Here is a 15979-nt window from a genome sequence, read left to right as displayed (position 1 = left end):
TTTTCCCTGATCTGAAATCCTTTGTTTTTCTCCTTAAATTCCTACAAGTAAGATTCTGAGGCCATTTTTTAAAAAATTCTTTTTATTTTGAAATAATTAAAGGTTCACAGGAAGTTGCCAAAAAATTACAGGGACGTTCCTTGTGCCATTCCTCCAATGCTATCATCTAGCATAACTGTAATACAATATCAAAATCAGGAGATTGGCCTTGGTACAATCCACAGAGCTTATTCAGATCTCATGAGTTATTCATGTACTAATTTGTGTGTGTGTGTTACTCTGTGATATTATCATGTGTGTAGCCTTGTATGTGTGTAGCTTTGATGATCACAATCATGATACAATCATGATACAAAACTGTGCCATCACTACAAGGCTTCCTCATGCTACCACTTTAGAGCCACACACCCTCACCGCATCCCTAACCTCTAACAACTATTAGTCTGTATTGTATCTCTATATTTATGTTACTTCACAACTTTATGGAATCATACAGTTTATGTCCTTTTAAAACTGGCTTATTTCACTAAGCCTAATTTTCTTGAGTTCATCCAAGTTGTTGCTAGTATTAATAGTCTCTTCCTGTTTAATGCTGGATAGTATTCCATAATGTCTATTATGTTGTGCAGTTTGTTCAGCATTCACCATTGAAGGACATTTGAGTAGTTTCCAGTTTTGGGCTATTACAAACAAAGCTGCTATGAATGAATATACATGTATAAGATTCTGTGTAAAAATAAGTTTCCATTTCTCCTGTAAAAATGCCCAAGATTGGGGCTTCCCTGGTGGCGCAGTGGTTGAGAGTCCGCCTGCTGATGCAGGGCACACGGGTTCGTGCCCCGGTCTGGGAGGATCCCACATGCCGCGGAGCGGCTAGACCCGTGAGCCATGGCCGCTGAGCCTGCGCGTCTGGAGCCTGCGCGTCTGGAGCCTGTGCTCCGCAACTGGAGAGGCCACAACAGTGAGAGGCCCGCGTACCGCAAAAAAAAAGAAAAAAGAAAAAGAAAATAAAGGAACTTCCAAACAATTTTCCAGAGTGGCTGTACCATTTTACATTCTCACCAGCAATGTATGAATGCTCCAGCTCTCTGCATCCTTGCAAACATTTAGTGTTATTGCTTTTTTAAAGCCATTCTAATAGGTGTGTTGTGGTTCTAGTTTGAACTTTCTTAATGACTAATTATGTTGACCATCCTTTCATGTGCTTATTTGCCATCTGTATAGCCTCTTTGGTCAAATATCTGTTCAAATCTTTTGTACATTTTCAATTTTGTTTAATGTTGACTTCTGAGAGTTCTTTATAAATTCTAGGCATAAGTTCTTTGTTAGGTATGTGATCTGCAAGTATTTTATCCCATCTGTAATTTCTCTTTTCATCATCTTAGGATCTTTTGCAGAGCAAAAACAATTTTAATTTTGATGGAGTGTGGTCCAAATTTATCAACTTTTTCTTTTATGGATTATACTTTTGGTGTCAAGTCTAAGAACTCTTTGCCTAGTCTCTCCTTTCCTCTCCCCTTCTGCCAGTGCCTTGATCTTGGACTTCTCAGCCTCCAGAACTGTAAGAGAGAAACTTTGGTTGTTTAAGCCACCCAGCTGAATGGTGTTTTTGGTCTAGGAGCCCAAATGGACTAAGACAATGGGAGATAAAAAGAAAACCCAGGAGTTCAGTGCAGTGTCATCCCTCAAGTCCTCTGCTTCCCAGCCCGTCTGCTTTCCTCTTTCCACCTTATATTTTATTTATTTATTTATTTATTTTTATTGGGGTATAGTTGCTTTACAAGGTTGTGTTAGTTTCTCTTTCAACCTTACAGATTCCTTTTACGATCGTCTTTTAGATTCTTTCCAGCGCATTTAGTCATATTTAGAGGGAAGGAGCAGGGACATGTGAGTGTACACCATCTTGTCATGGAATGCCCAGTCAATCTTTCAAGTGTTTGGAACGTATCATCACAATGTCTGTCCCTTGGGAAAGGTGTAACAACTCATACTCCCACTGGCAATGTCTGCATGCATCCATTTTCTTCTTCCATGAAAAAGCATCTGATGCTGTGATTTTGTTTTTAAATTTTGCTTCTTGTTCCTAATAAGGTGATTAATTAATATGGGCTGCTGGCTCTAGTCTACCTTGGAGGTGCTACAGAGGGATAATTAATTGATAGAGCCCAGAACGAAGATGAAAACCCAGGAGAAATCCCGTGGAGGCAGAGCCCAGTGGGGTGAGGGAGGGGAGGGGAGGCACATTCCAGTTTGGAAGCTGCTGCTTAGCTAACCAGGGCCAGGCTGGGACAGCTTCTTTCCTACCCGCTCCCTGGGGTCCCTGCCTGCCCAGCACTGCTCTTGTGAGGAGGAGATCCTATGCCAGACACAGGCATCTAGGCAATGCCAGAGTAGCCCGGAACATACCTGGAGTGAGTGCCACACCACCTCGGCAGGTTAGCGGGCTGCCCCATGGCACGTCCCCATCTGAGCGGATAGTCAATTATGATGCAGGTTGACAGCCGCTGGACAAAGACAGCACCTAGGCTGGAAGACAGGGAAGTTCCCTGAGGCCCAGACTAGCCCCTTGGGAATGAGTGGAAAAGGGGAGGCTGAGCCAGGTAATCTCACCCTACTCTCTGCCCTGAGGAGCATCCTGCCCACCTTCCCTAACCGTCCCTGGAAGGTGCTGCCTGGGGCTAAGGCTGCCGGCTCCTCCTCCCAAGTGACCAGCTAAGGTGGCTCACCTTCGTCAGGGAAAGTGAGCAGCTGAAGGGAAAAGTGAGACTGTGAGAAGAGTAAATGCGGAGAGACAAAGACCACAAGCAAACTGAACACCAGAGGGAACAGGTAAACAAACAAGACAGGAAAAGCATTTACATGTGCATGATAGATATCCTCAGGAGGATATTGGAAATATGAGGCTAGATGATGCAGTTATGAAGAAGAACCAGCTGGGGTTAAATGGCTATGAACAATGGAAGTGCTGAAATGGTTGACTCAATGGGAAGGTTAAAGGGCAGAACAAACGAATGAACAGGGATCAGGTTGAGGGCTCGAGATGGAGGGCTAAGGAGGGGCGGAGGTGGGAAGGGAAAGCTTGTTCACAATTCATCTCGTATGAGTGCCAGAGGGGGAGAAAAAGATCAACAGATAAGAGGAAATATTTGTAAAGTAACTGAGAATTTTCCCATTTCCGATTCCTGCCAGTGATGCATGTGCTCAATGCTTTTAATTTTTGCCAGTCTGCTGGGTACAAGAAATATTTCATTATTGTTTAAATTTGCATTTTTATCAGATAACTAGAGGGCTTTAGCATCTCTTCAAGCGTTTATCGGCCATTCTCATATCTTCTGTAATTTGTGCATCTCCTTTGCTCATTTTTCTGTTGGGTTCTTGGCCATTGGTGACTTTGCAAAAGCTCCTTATATATTCTGGATGTAAACCCTGTGGCTGTTTACAAACCTTATAAATATTTTTTCCCTAATATGACACTTGTCTTTTGGGGTTTTTTTTTAAGATTTTTATACACATATATATATTATTTATTTATTTTTGGTTGCGTTGGGTCTTCGTTGTGATGTGTGGGCTTCTCATCGCGGTGGCTTCTCCTGTTGCAGAGCACGGGCTCTAGGCGCACGGGCTCAGTAGCTGTGGCTCATGGGCTCAGCAGTTGTGGCTCGTGGGCTCTAGAGCGCAGGCTCAGTAGTTGTGGCGCACGCGCTTAGTTGCTCCACAGCATGTGGGATCTTCCTGGGCCAGGGCTTGAACCTGTGTCCCCTGCATTGGCAGGTGGATTCTTAACCACTACGCCACCAGGGAAGCCCTGACACTTGTCTTTTGACAAGTCCATGATGCTTTTCTTTGTATAGAGGTTTTAAATGTCCATAACAATCAAATCTGGTATTTTCCTTTATGGCTTTGAGGTTTTGTGTCTTGTCAGGGTGAGTCATTCCTACCTATTTAATTACAAAAATGACCCTCTATTTTAAATATCCTCCTATTGTAAAAAAAACCTTTCCATTTGTTTTCTAAATTTTTAATTTTAGCTTAAAATATTTAACTCGTAATTATTAAAGTATTACTTTTCTCTTCAAATTAATATTATCAAGCTATTAATTATTGGTTTAATTTACTTTTATTGATTTGTTTTTCACTTAGTTTATTTTGAAGTAATATATGCACATATTTAGTTTGTAAACATTCCAACGTTACAGGAATAGTGTAAAAAGAAGGCTTTTCTCTTTAACTTCCTTCCAAAGTCTCTGCTTCACAGCTAGCCACAGTGATCTGACTGATGTGTATATTCCAGATCTTTTTTGGACACTTATATTCATGTATATTTATTTTCCTCCATGTGTTATCTTTAAAAAAAAAACACACACAAATAGGATTGTCTTGTTTGGAAGCTTTCTACTTTTTTTTAAAATTGGGGTAGAGTTGTTTTACAATGTTGTGTTAGTTACTACTGTACAGCGAAGTGGAGTTCTCTGTGCTATACAGCAGATTCTCATTAGTTATCTGTTTTATACATACTAGTGTATATACGTCAATCCCAATCTCCCAGTTCATCCCATCTCCCCTTCCCCGCTTGGTGTCCATACGTTTGTTCTCTACATCTATCTGTCTCTATCTCTGCCTTGCAAACTGGTTCATCTGTACCATTTTTCTAGATTCCACATATATGCATTAATATACAATATTTGTTTTTCTCTTTCTGACTTAACTTCACTCTGTATGACAGTCTCTAGGTCCATCCACGTGTCTACAAATGACCCAATTTTATTCCTTTTGGAAGCTTTCTATTTTTAACTACTGTATGTGTCTCAGAGGATCTTTCTATATCATTGCAGTGTGTGTGTGTGTGCGTGATCCTTGTTTGGTTTGCTAATCCTGTAGAGAACTGGGAGCTTCGCGTTTTCCCCTGTGTTTTGGTGACATCCATAACAGCATCCCCTGTCCCTGGAGGCTGATGGAGCCCCTCTAATCCCTTTTTACCTTTTTCGTTCTATGTTTATTGTTCTTTTCAGGTTTTCTGCCTCTTGTTAAGCCTATTTTGGTGACTTATATATTGCAGGAAAATCTTCCATTTCATCCAGATACAACAAAACCGACCAGAGTGAAGCTGTGCCTACCATCTTCTTGTGGTTTAAATCATCTCCTTCATATCTGCAGTCGTGTCCCTTTGTTTAACCTCACATTTTCAGTTTCCTACCTTTCCCCTTTTTTCTTTTGCTTGACTTTCCAGAGGTTTGCTTATTTTAATGGTCTTTTCAAAGAACCGGTTTTTGGTTTTACTTATCAAATCTACTTTTATTACTGCTGTTTTCAAATTAAATTAACTTATTTCTTCTTTCATCCTTTTTAAAAAAGCTTAGCTATGTCTTTCTTATATTTAAGTATACATATGTATACTCAAGGCTATAAAATGTCCCTTTGGACATATGCCATAGGTTTTGATAGGTCATGCTGTTATTGTACATCTCTTCCTCAACTTACAATGGGGTTACATCCTGATAAAACCATTGTAAGTAAAAAACATCATAAGTTGAAAATGTATTTAGTATACCTAATCTACCAAACGTCATAGCTTAGCCTGGCCTACCTTAAACACGCTTAGAACACTCACATTAGCCTATAGTTGGGCAAAATCACGTCAACACAAAGCCTGTTTTATAATAAAGTGTTGAATAGCTCATGTAATTTATTGAGTACTGTACTGAAAGTAAAAAGCAGAACAGTTGTCTGGGTACAGAATGGTTGAAAGTTATCAGTTGTTTATCCTTTTGATCATGTGGCTGACTGGGAGCTGTGGCCCAGCATTGCCAGAGGGTACCGTATTGCATTTCACTAGCCCAGGAAAAGACCAAAATTCAAAATCTGAAGTACAGCTCTACTGAATGCACATTGCTTTCACACTATTGTGAAGTCGAAAAATCGTTAAGTCAAAACATTTTCAGTCAGGGACCATCTGTAATCTGTTTCTAAAGAGTTTTTCATTTCAGTTTTTATTTTCTCTTTAACATAAGTTGCCTTTCTCTTTTTTCCCCTTTTATTCTGTTTATTAAAAATTCATTTGAGGATATAGATTTCCCTCTAAATGCCATTTTTGTTGAATTCCATATTTTTATATGGATACCTTACTGCTATTGAGATCCAAACATTTTATAATTCCCACTGTGGAAATTAATTTTGTTTCCAAAATGCATTTTTAACATTCTTATTGTTCCTAATTGTATTGCAGCCTGGGGACAGAATGTGATCTGTGAAAGATGCTGAGGGCTCCTTGCTCACCCAGCACAGCATCAATGTTTCCAAATGCTCTACGGGAGCCTGACAAGAACATATGTTCTCTGTTGGGTTCAAATCTTTCTGTAAAAAGCGAGTTACAGATATTCTGATCTATTTTCCTGTTTTGTAATAGCCTCACTTGTTTTGTTTGCTGAAATCTCTGGCGCTGGTGAATCTTTTAACATATGCAGGATATTTCTCTGCTTAGGCTGAAGGGGTAGAGTGGAGAGAGGCCAGATACCTGTTGTCCAGGACTGGCACCTTCTCATTTGCTCTCCTTGCGTATTGCCAGGTAAGTACTCCCCTGTCTCAGAGCGTAGTGAGCACAGTAGGCAGGAGTTGCAGGGTGGGGTGCATTTCTTCTGGGTTGGGGGTGTGTGTGCCATCTCTGCTGTTGTAGTGGAGACACTGCGCACTTCCCTGCCTCGTGACAGATATTGTTGGTCAGCTGGCTCCCACCTGGCCTGGGCTCCTGGCCGGCCCACTGTGTGGAGATGGTCCCCGAAGGGATGGAGAGGAATGCAGGCTCCTGGGAGAGCACCAGGGCCTCCCAGGGCCACTGCTGCTCTGACACCAGCGTGTCTGGGAAGCCCCACACATCTTCCCCAGCGGGCGGTCCTCCTCCTGTGGTGATTCTCAGGGTGCCCCCCTCAGCCTGCAGCTCTGTCTGCCTTGCACTCCGTCTTACCCCACTCCGTCACCTCCTTATCCTCTACTCTCCCAAACTGACTCACGTGTTCCTTGAGGTTTATGAGAAATAGCTCTAGCATGGTGTTCTAGCAGGGTGCTAAGAGTGTGGAGTTTCTGAAAGCAGGGACTCAAACAGATATTTGCACCCATGTTCCCAGCAGCATTATTCCCAATAGCCAAAACTTAGAAGCAACCTAATTGTCCGTCAGTGGATGAATGGATAAACAAAATGTGGTATATCCACATAATGGACTATTATTCAGCCTTAAAAAGGGAAGGAAATTCCAACATATGCTACGAGGTGGATGAACCTTGAAGATATGCTTAGTAAAATAAGCCAGACACAAAAGGGCAAATACTATGTGATGCCACTTATATTGGTACCCAGAAAAGACAAATTCGAAGGGATAGAAAATAGAACAGTGGTTGCCAGGGGCTGGGGGGAGGGAGAACGGGGAATTGTTTCATGGGTTTGGAGTTTCAGGTTGGGAAGGTGAAAATTTTCTGGAGATGGATGGTGGGGACGTTTGCACAACATTGTGAATGTACTTAATACCACTGAACTGGATACTTAAAAATCGTTAAAATGTAAGTTTTATACATATTTTATCACAATTAAAAAAAAACAAACACATGGATTTTGGAGCCAGTCTGCCTGTATCAAATCCTGCCTTGACCATTAAGTCGCTGGGCATTAAGCAGGTTACTAAACCTCCTTGTTCCTCATTCCTCATCTGTAAAATGGGAATCCTAGTGTTTAAAGCATGGCTCTGGTGGGTAACACTGGCAGAGTTGTTAAAGCGGCCTGGCCCAGTGTTAGGGACACCTGCAGCCACCTTCCCTGGGGTGCCTCCATGGGGCTGGGATTGCGAGAAAGGAGCTCTTTTTACCGTCTTGTTTATCCCCAGCCTTCTTCCAGGAAGGCTTGGCCATGCTTCTCCTCCCACCCAAGCCTCAGCACCCCTGCCCATCGTGCCCTACTTGTTCATTGACCTCTAATAACATCTCGTTCATGCTCAGCTCTAGAGGGGCAGGCACCAGCCCCTTGACCACTGGCGTCTCGGTTCCCCGTGGGCTCGGCGCAGGCATCCATCTGATTTCTCCCAACACTTTATTGCATCTGTTTGTTGAGACACCTGCTTCCCCCACTGGCTGTTAACGTCCTGGACAAGGTGCTCGGCTGTGATTGACCGAGGCCGCGGGGTCCTCCTGGGTCCTCCGCTACCGCAGCCTACCTGCCTGCCGGGCTCGGCAGTGCGGCCCCCTCCCGGGAACTGACCAAGATATCGCGTTCTTTGCTGCCCTAACACCCGGCCCTGCTGCCTGTCAGCAAATGCTGTGGGCTGGACTGGTCCTCTTCTGGGGGCCTCACTTTCCCCGTGGGTGATATAAACCAACGAGGTCATCGTAGCTCTGATACCGTGTGCCTTTCTGACGGGGAGCGGTGTCAAGCCCGTGTAAGCTCAGGGGGGCCACCCAGGTGAGAGAGATTGTACGTGCACACGTGTGCGTGCGTGTGCGTGGGTGCGAGTGCGCCGCGTGTACGTGCGGGCAAATGTGCATATTTGTGTGTTCAGACGGAGGACGGCCCCAGCTCCCAGCAGAGCGGGAGGCTTTCTTCCTCTCCAGACCCTGGAGCGTAGAGGAGGAGGGCCGTTTCCGAAGACTTCGGTAAGTAAGCTCGCCGCTCGCTCTGCTTGGGCTCCGTGGGGAGCTAAACGCATAGGCCGGGAGGGGGCGCCCCAGACAAGCAAATGCAGGGCGACGGCAGGTGGGCCTCCGCCTCATTGCCAGGGAGGGGGTAGCGCACGACCTGATCCTTGCTTACCACTGACAATGGGAATAATCATTATTAATCACGACAGTTATTGCTTATTTAGCGCTTATGCTCCCAGGCACTGGGCTGACTGCATAACGTGCATTATTTCGCCAACATTTGGAGCCCTGTATTTTTGTAAATCTGTTATTAAAAAGCTCGCAGAGTTGAGCTAAAAGTATAGAGACCCGAGTTCTGCCACTCAGTAGTTGTGTGACTTTGGACACGTGTTTGAGCCTGAGATTCTTCTACATAAAATAGATTTTTTTAGCCTAACTGTGTGTGTGTACATACACACAAGTGTGTGCAAGTGTGTGCATGTGTGCATGCACACATGTGTTTTCATGAACGTGTCTGTGTGTGTGTGTTTGCACGTGTACATTAAAGACCCTGGAGTTGGAGTTTGAGGAGTCTAGAGGACATGCCAGGAAGGCAGTTGACACCAGGCATTTGGTGCCCAGGAGAGAAGCAGCGATCCCCATGCATCCTGTGGGTGGTGTTCTGGGAAGAGAGGCTCAGAGCCTGCTTACAGTAAGGAAAGAGGGGTGCTGGGGGCTGGACCAGGGCAGTCCTGTGCTTCAGGGGAGGTGGAGAGCATGCCTGAGAAGATGGAGAGAGTGGTCAGAGAAGGGAGTGGAAATAGGGGGCATCGAGAAATGCACAGGCTGCCAGGAGGGCATCTCGGCACCTGGGCTGACGCTGTCCCTTGGGAAGGAGGCTGCGTTAGGGACTGTGCTCGCTGGTTGGAACAGAAGCCCTAGAAGGAGGCCCATGAAGTACGGCCGAGTGGACATAAGGCAGTGACAGTGCCACAAGCAGGAGAGAGATGGGTTATTCCACAAGCGTGGTTGGGACAACTAGTTAATCCACTGAAAAAACATAAAGTCACTCCTTACACTATGGTTAACATAAATTCCAGATAGATTAAAACTTTAAATGTAAAAAAAAGAGGAAAACTGAAAAAAAGAGACTTGTGAGAAGGTGGTTAATTGGGGGACTATCCCAGGAAGCAGGAGTGAGCGAGTGGAGACGGGAGGAGGTGGGTCAGATGCTGACTGTGGGACTTTGAGGCTGACAGCTGCATCGGGGTTCCTCCTGCCACTGCTCCCCCCAGAAGTTCTTCTGAGGTCTGGATGCCTCGCACACACAGTCTCCCTGAGTCAGGTAAGAGAAGCGTTAGGTGAGATGCAGCATCTGAAGTCAAGGGCCGCGGAGAGTGTCGTGGGCACCCGCTGCCGTAGGTTTGGGAAGGAGAGAAAAGTCCCGACCCTGGAGACTGCAGCTTGAGGACCTATTTGAACTTGCATAGACCCTTCCACGCTTTTTTTAGGTCCGCATATTTTTCCATGGTTGCAATCATGGAAAGGTACGCTGCTAGGTAGTCTTGACTTATCCACTTTATTTTATTATTTTTAGTTTTTATTTTTTGGCCACGCAGCTTGTGGGATTCTAGTTCCGCAACCAGGGATTGAACCCAGGCCCCCTGCAGTGAGAGCGCAGAGCCCCAACCACTGGACCGCCAGGGAATTCCCAGTCCACTTAATTTTAAGACTTGGATCTCTCTCTTATGATACTACTTAGTCTGGCTGTTGCTGTTGCTGAGACCTCCCTGCGGCTGGGCACTCTGGTTGTCGTCAGCATTCTGCTCTTCCGCCTTGGGGCTTCCCTGAGGCTGGCTGGCGTGGACTTTCCAGGGTGGGCCACGCTCTGCACTGCATTGCTGTCCCCACCCTCACCGTCACTGCCAGCACTGGTGGACAGCTTTCCATGCACCAAGCCCAGTTTCAGGTGCTTTACAGGAATTTTCTCTCAGCCCTTGTACTAGAAGCAGAGGCACGGTTGTCACTCCCTTTACTGATGATGTGCTGGAGCTTGCAGAGGTTAAGTAACAAGACCAAGGGCATCACTGTTTCCATCTGGTTTGCCACCAGCCCAGCCCTTCTCCCTGTGTCCACGTCCCTTCCCACCTTAACAAAGACACCATCAGGAGCCTCGCTGGGTCCAGCCAGGGGGCTCTGGGGGCTCCATCAGCCCCTCAGTCCCTGGGCTTCTCTGAGGTACAGAGCTGACTAGTCTCTCCCAGCTCTGGGAAGGTGCGCGTCTTGCCATCAGGGTCTCCACAGGGCCTGGCATGGGGTCCTGGAGAGATCTTGTTCTATGAGCCCCCCACCCTGCATGTGTGCACACACGTATGTACACATGCACCCCCATGCCCTCTTGTCTCTGAACCTTGAATTATACCCTCCCCTGCCCATTCTTGCCCATCCTTCAGGACCATCCTCAAAACCCCATCTCAGCCATCTCTGGTTCTCTTTTCTTCCTTTCCTCATAGAAGAAGTGATGCTGTCCTCTGTCACCAAACGTTCATTAGGTGCTTAGTGAATGCCGGGCCCTCCTGTGTCAGGTGCAGCTACCAAGTGCAATCTGTGTGCCGAGCCCAGGCTCCTCTGGGAGTCCCACGGTGGGCTTCCCCTGTGTGCATCAGCAGGTCTGTGTCCTAGTCTCTAGGTGTGTTCCTTCATGCCTGCATTTGTACATTTGTTCAACAAAAACTCTCATATGTACTTTCTCACCATGGTCAGGACCTAGGACTATAGAGTTAGCTACTCTAGGCAGCTAACATAAAGTATTCTTAGAGAAGGAACCAGGAGGCGGCATTACAGGACATTGGCCTTGGGTGTATCCCTTAGTCTTCTGTGGTTGGGTTAATAGGAGTTGTGTCCCCAGGGTACTGAACTGCAAAAATGAAGAAGCAGACTTTGAGATCATCCCCTCACCCCCCACCCCATCCCACCCCAGCCACTAACTCCAGGGGGGATAGTCCTGTCTTCTCTTTCTAATAACAATCAACTAAAGACAGCCGCTATCATCTGCTGAGTGCTCCCTCTGGGCCAGGCTCTATGTTTAGTGCTTTATATATATTCTGTTATTTTGAACCTCAAAACAACCCTGTACTTATCCCCATTTCACAGATGAGGATATTGAGCCCCAGTGAGGTTAAGTAGATTTCCCCCAAGATCTCTTAGCCAGTAGGTGGCAGCACTATAGTTGGCTTCACCCCCAGAGCTCTGGGGCTTATACCCACAAAGCCGCATCGTATTATCTCTGTGCCAGGCTCTACACAGCAGTCTTGACAAGCAGATGTGATTGGTCCTGCCCCACTGAGGCGCAGGCAGGCTGGAGCGAGGATGGTGGAGCTGGAAAGAGTCCAGAGCTCGTTCCCCTGAGCAGGGGGCGCTGATGTGAGGGGGTGGACTCAGATCCATGCCTACCTGCTGCACGCAGGTTTTCTAGGCAGCCCTCCTTACCTGTAAAACTAGGAGGGCCTAGGATGTGGGCCCGCTGGGCAGGTAACTGGGCCTTCGCCTGACAGGTGTCTGCACACGTGATCGCTGGGGAGGGTGCCTGGGGCTTGGCAACCAGCGCTACTCGCTGGCCCTGTGATGGCCCTGATTCCAGGTGGGGCGGCCCCTCCAACCTCCTGCCCTGGGTCCCAAGCCCCGGCGTTCCCTCCTTCTGCTCTCTCTGGCACTGGTTGCCCTAAATCGGCCCCGTGTGAGCAGTAGCCCTTCTAGAAACCACGTCCTCCAGGGAGATTTGATTATGTCCTGGTGGTGCCACCTCGCTAATGCAATCAGGAAGTTTCCTCAAGACTTCAGCTGCTTTGCTGGCAGCCGGGCCTGGCTCCCTGGATGACCACACTGCTCCTTGGCTCACGGCTTCTCTCCAGGCTGGACGGGCCTCAGAGACCCTCCACCATCCACGCCAGTGCCCACAGGGAGGGGCCGGCTCTGGGGCACGGCCTCGCCAGAGTGTCTTGTTGTTGCTTTCCTCTCTCCTCCCTCCCTTTGAGGTCCTTGGCTCTGGTTTTATTCAGAATCATGGAGAGTCTATCTGTTTAGAGAAAGCACTCCGCAATGAGGAATCAGTACCTTAGACCTTCCAGACAATGGCCATTTTCCATCAAGGTTAGGCTCTTAATGGAAGATTTTAAGAAGAGAGGAAAATTGGGGAGAGTCCAGAAATCCTCTCCAGTAGAATCTGTAATCAGAACCAAAGAGATGTGTTAATTCCCATGGGTTCTCTTCCTGGGAATGCCCAGAGTGTGGCGTCAACAGACATGGGGAGTCGGAGTGAGAGGGCACTGATGGGGTGAAACATTCCAGGAAGCAGATACAGGGAGGGCTGGGGCACACCTTGCTCTTGGTTTCCCTGTGCCTCTGCCTCCTCACTCCAGTCTGCACCCAGGACTGACCTCAGAGGCAACTTGGTGTCGTGCCATCTGAAAACGTGGGGACAGGGCCTCCAGGGATGAGTATGTGCTGCAGCTGGGCAAGTGGGGGCCTTGGGGGCAGTGCAGGGTAGGTGGTGGTCAGGGTCTGAGGCTGAGTTGAGGGTCTGGGTTTTCCCAGCCCGGCAGGAACTAGAGGTTGAAGGTGAGGATGATGCAGGTGTCCCAAGAGGTGGCCGGAAGAAACACTTCTCCAGGTGCGTCAGGCGGCCGCGGCCCGGCTCCAGGGATGCAATGCTGCCTGTCCCATATGCCCTCTCCATGTGGCCCGAGGGGAATTCCCTCTGGCCTGGCCTCCTCAGTCCTTGCACCCTCTGTAGCATGCTGTGGCTTCTGAGAGTGGAGCTGTCAGGAAGGAGGTGCGATGTTAGCTGTCCCCTAGGGGTTTCTTAGCCCTGGGCTCTGGGCCCGGATCTGCGCATGGGCTGAGGGTCCCCCGACAGATCCCGCTGGCTTCAGCAGAGGTCCCCACGAGCCCACTCCACGGCCCCGCTTTCTGACCACGCAGAGTAGCTGCCGGTTGGACAGAGAACAGACGGGGCCTTGGACCTGGGGGCAATCATGGACAGGAATGGTGATGATGACACGGCCGCGTCGTCATTGATTTCCACACCAGCCTGATCCGGTCCCACTTGTGATTTCTCTCCCTTTCCTGCTTAACATTTCTGAGGGCTCCAGGCCTGAAGTGAGAGCTGGGATGCTTGCTCTTTCTGTGGGTCAGGATGGAACCCAGGAAATTAGAAAAAAGTACCGTTACCATGTGTTGAGACCCTACTACGTGCCAGGAGCTTTAAGATTCCCTAAAACAATCTTGCAGGTTATGCTCCATCACCCTCCTGGTGACACAAGAGGAAATGGGGCTCCTGGAGGCTCAGTGACCCTCCCCTGAGGGTCCAGGTAACCTGGCCCAGATGACAGTGCCGACGCGGAAGTGAGGCTGGGATTGGAGGCAGGTTTGTCCAGGTCCCTGGCCCTCCCTTCACAGGCAGCGCTGTGAGAGGAAAGGGTGTCAGTGGACGGTGGGCTTGGCTCCCTTGGGAGAGCTGGGTCCCCATGACCTGCCAGCCACTGCATGCTGGGCTCCCCAGGAGAGCTTGGAGGGCGGGCACTCCCTCCTTCCTACTTTCTGCCTGAGTCCTCTGGGTGCCTTCGGGCCACGTGGCGGCGAGCTTTTCTGTGCCCCGGAGGGGACCAGGACCCCTGAGAGGCGGGCGTCCTCCCATCTCCTGGCCCAGGAGTCCGAGCACTACTTGCTGCTCTGCCATTTCTTCCTCCTTTATGTTCGTGCCTGTCACAGTACAAAAAGCAAGGCTGTGTCAGGGAACCAGGGGTGATGGCCAAGACTGCCACCCATTTCTTTTTTATTTTTATTTTTTCCCTCTGGAAAGTCCCAAGGTTTGGCTTTCTGCCTGCCACCGGTTTCTGACAGTACTCACTTTTGGATTAATTCAGAAAGTGACCTACATTGATTATGTTACTGAGTTCCCACAGAAATGTGTCCGGAACCAGAACTTAACATGGCATCCTGAGGAGGTTGGAGTGAGATCTGGTCACACGAAGAACGTCCCTGTATTAGTCAGGCAACCACTGGGGACCCTCCGATGTCTTCAGGCCTTTGTATGAGCAAACACGCAGTAACAGGTCTCCTGCAGTGGGTTGGGAAAATACTGATCTTTCCGAACAAATGACTATGGCTGCTTGTCCTAGGTAATAAGAATTATAATATATCCTGTTTTCCTTTTTACCTCGGCTTCTAGGAAGCTCAGCGCCAAGTTTTATGCTCAGCTCCAGACCTACTTTCCTTGGCCTGGTTATCTGGTACGGCCCCTGGTCTCTCTCTATCGAATGAGGCTGTTGCTCAATTTTCTTACATTTTTTCCCATTATTGCGGATTGTGGGACATCTTTTCTGGAAGGAGGTCAGGCATAGAGAGTGAGTAAGAAATGACAGCAGGTGACTTTGTCCTTGAAGGGCTCCCTGCCCAAGATGGATTATGGCTTGTGGGCCGGGAAGGAGTGGGACCGAAGGCCTCAGGGGTGGTAACCCGGGAACAGGTGTCAAGGAGCACACACCTACAGGGTCATCGTGACATGTCGTGTGACATGGACACTAGAGATACACAGAAGTGTTCCGAATGAGCATGACTGAACCTCACTGTGCACAGGAGGGAAAACCAGATCACAGTGGTCACTACTTTCCTGTTTCTTGATTGTCTTGGCTCGTACTTGTGGCGACATTGCATGTGTCTGTGTTGTGCTTTGCTCACTAACCTTGTGGCAGAAAGAGAAGCCTCAGGCTTTACACCAGCTCGTGTCTGACAGTGGCCTTCTTACGTCTTGCTGAGACCCAGATTTTCCCTATTTTTTCCCCCTGATGAAGATAGTGCTACAGTGAGCCTGCTGGAGCCTAGAGCATTTCCCTTCTCTTCAGTCATTTCTGGGGGTAATCGCCCAAATGTGGAATTAGTGTGCCCGAGGAGGAGCATTTGAATGCAGGCAATGTGTGGGACCAGCCTGAAGGACGGGGCCAGTTCCTGGGCCACCCCCCTCCCAGATGCTTGCTCTTGTACCCCAAACTTGTCACTGCTGGGTTTGGCATGAAGACACTAATTTGGTGTAGCACTGAATCTGAATTTCTTTGACTGCTATGTGGTTGGACAGTTTGCGCTAGTTTTTGTTCTTGTGGGATTTTTTTTTTTCTATTTGTGTTTCATTCTCACAAACTATCTGTTCAGACCCATCACACCTTTATCAATCAAGGACTTGCTGAATTCATTAAAATTTGGGTGAATATTTTATAAAACTAGCTATAGGTCAGTCATATTTGATAGAGACAGTTTCTAGGCTGGTTTCCTTCTAATTTTAGTTTTTTCTTAGAAATTCAGATTGTTTTCTACTCAGGTCAAGGCCCTG

This window comes from Lipotes vexillifer, unplaced genomic scaffold (assembly GCF_000442215.2).
Source record: "Lipotes vexillifer unplaced genomic scaffold, Lipotes_vexillifer_v1.1 scaffold1268, whole genome shotgun sequence".
NCBI classification, from domain to species: domain Eukaryota; kingdom Metazoa; phylum Chordata; class Mammalia; order Artiodactyla; family Lipotidae; genus Lipotes; species Lipotes vexillifer.
The sequence above is the reverse complement of the archived record's forward strand: the minus strand, read 5'-3'. Positions refer to the sequence as shown.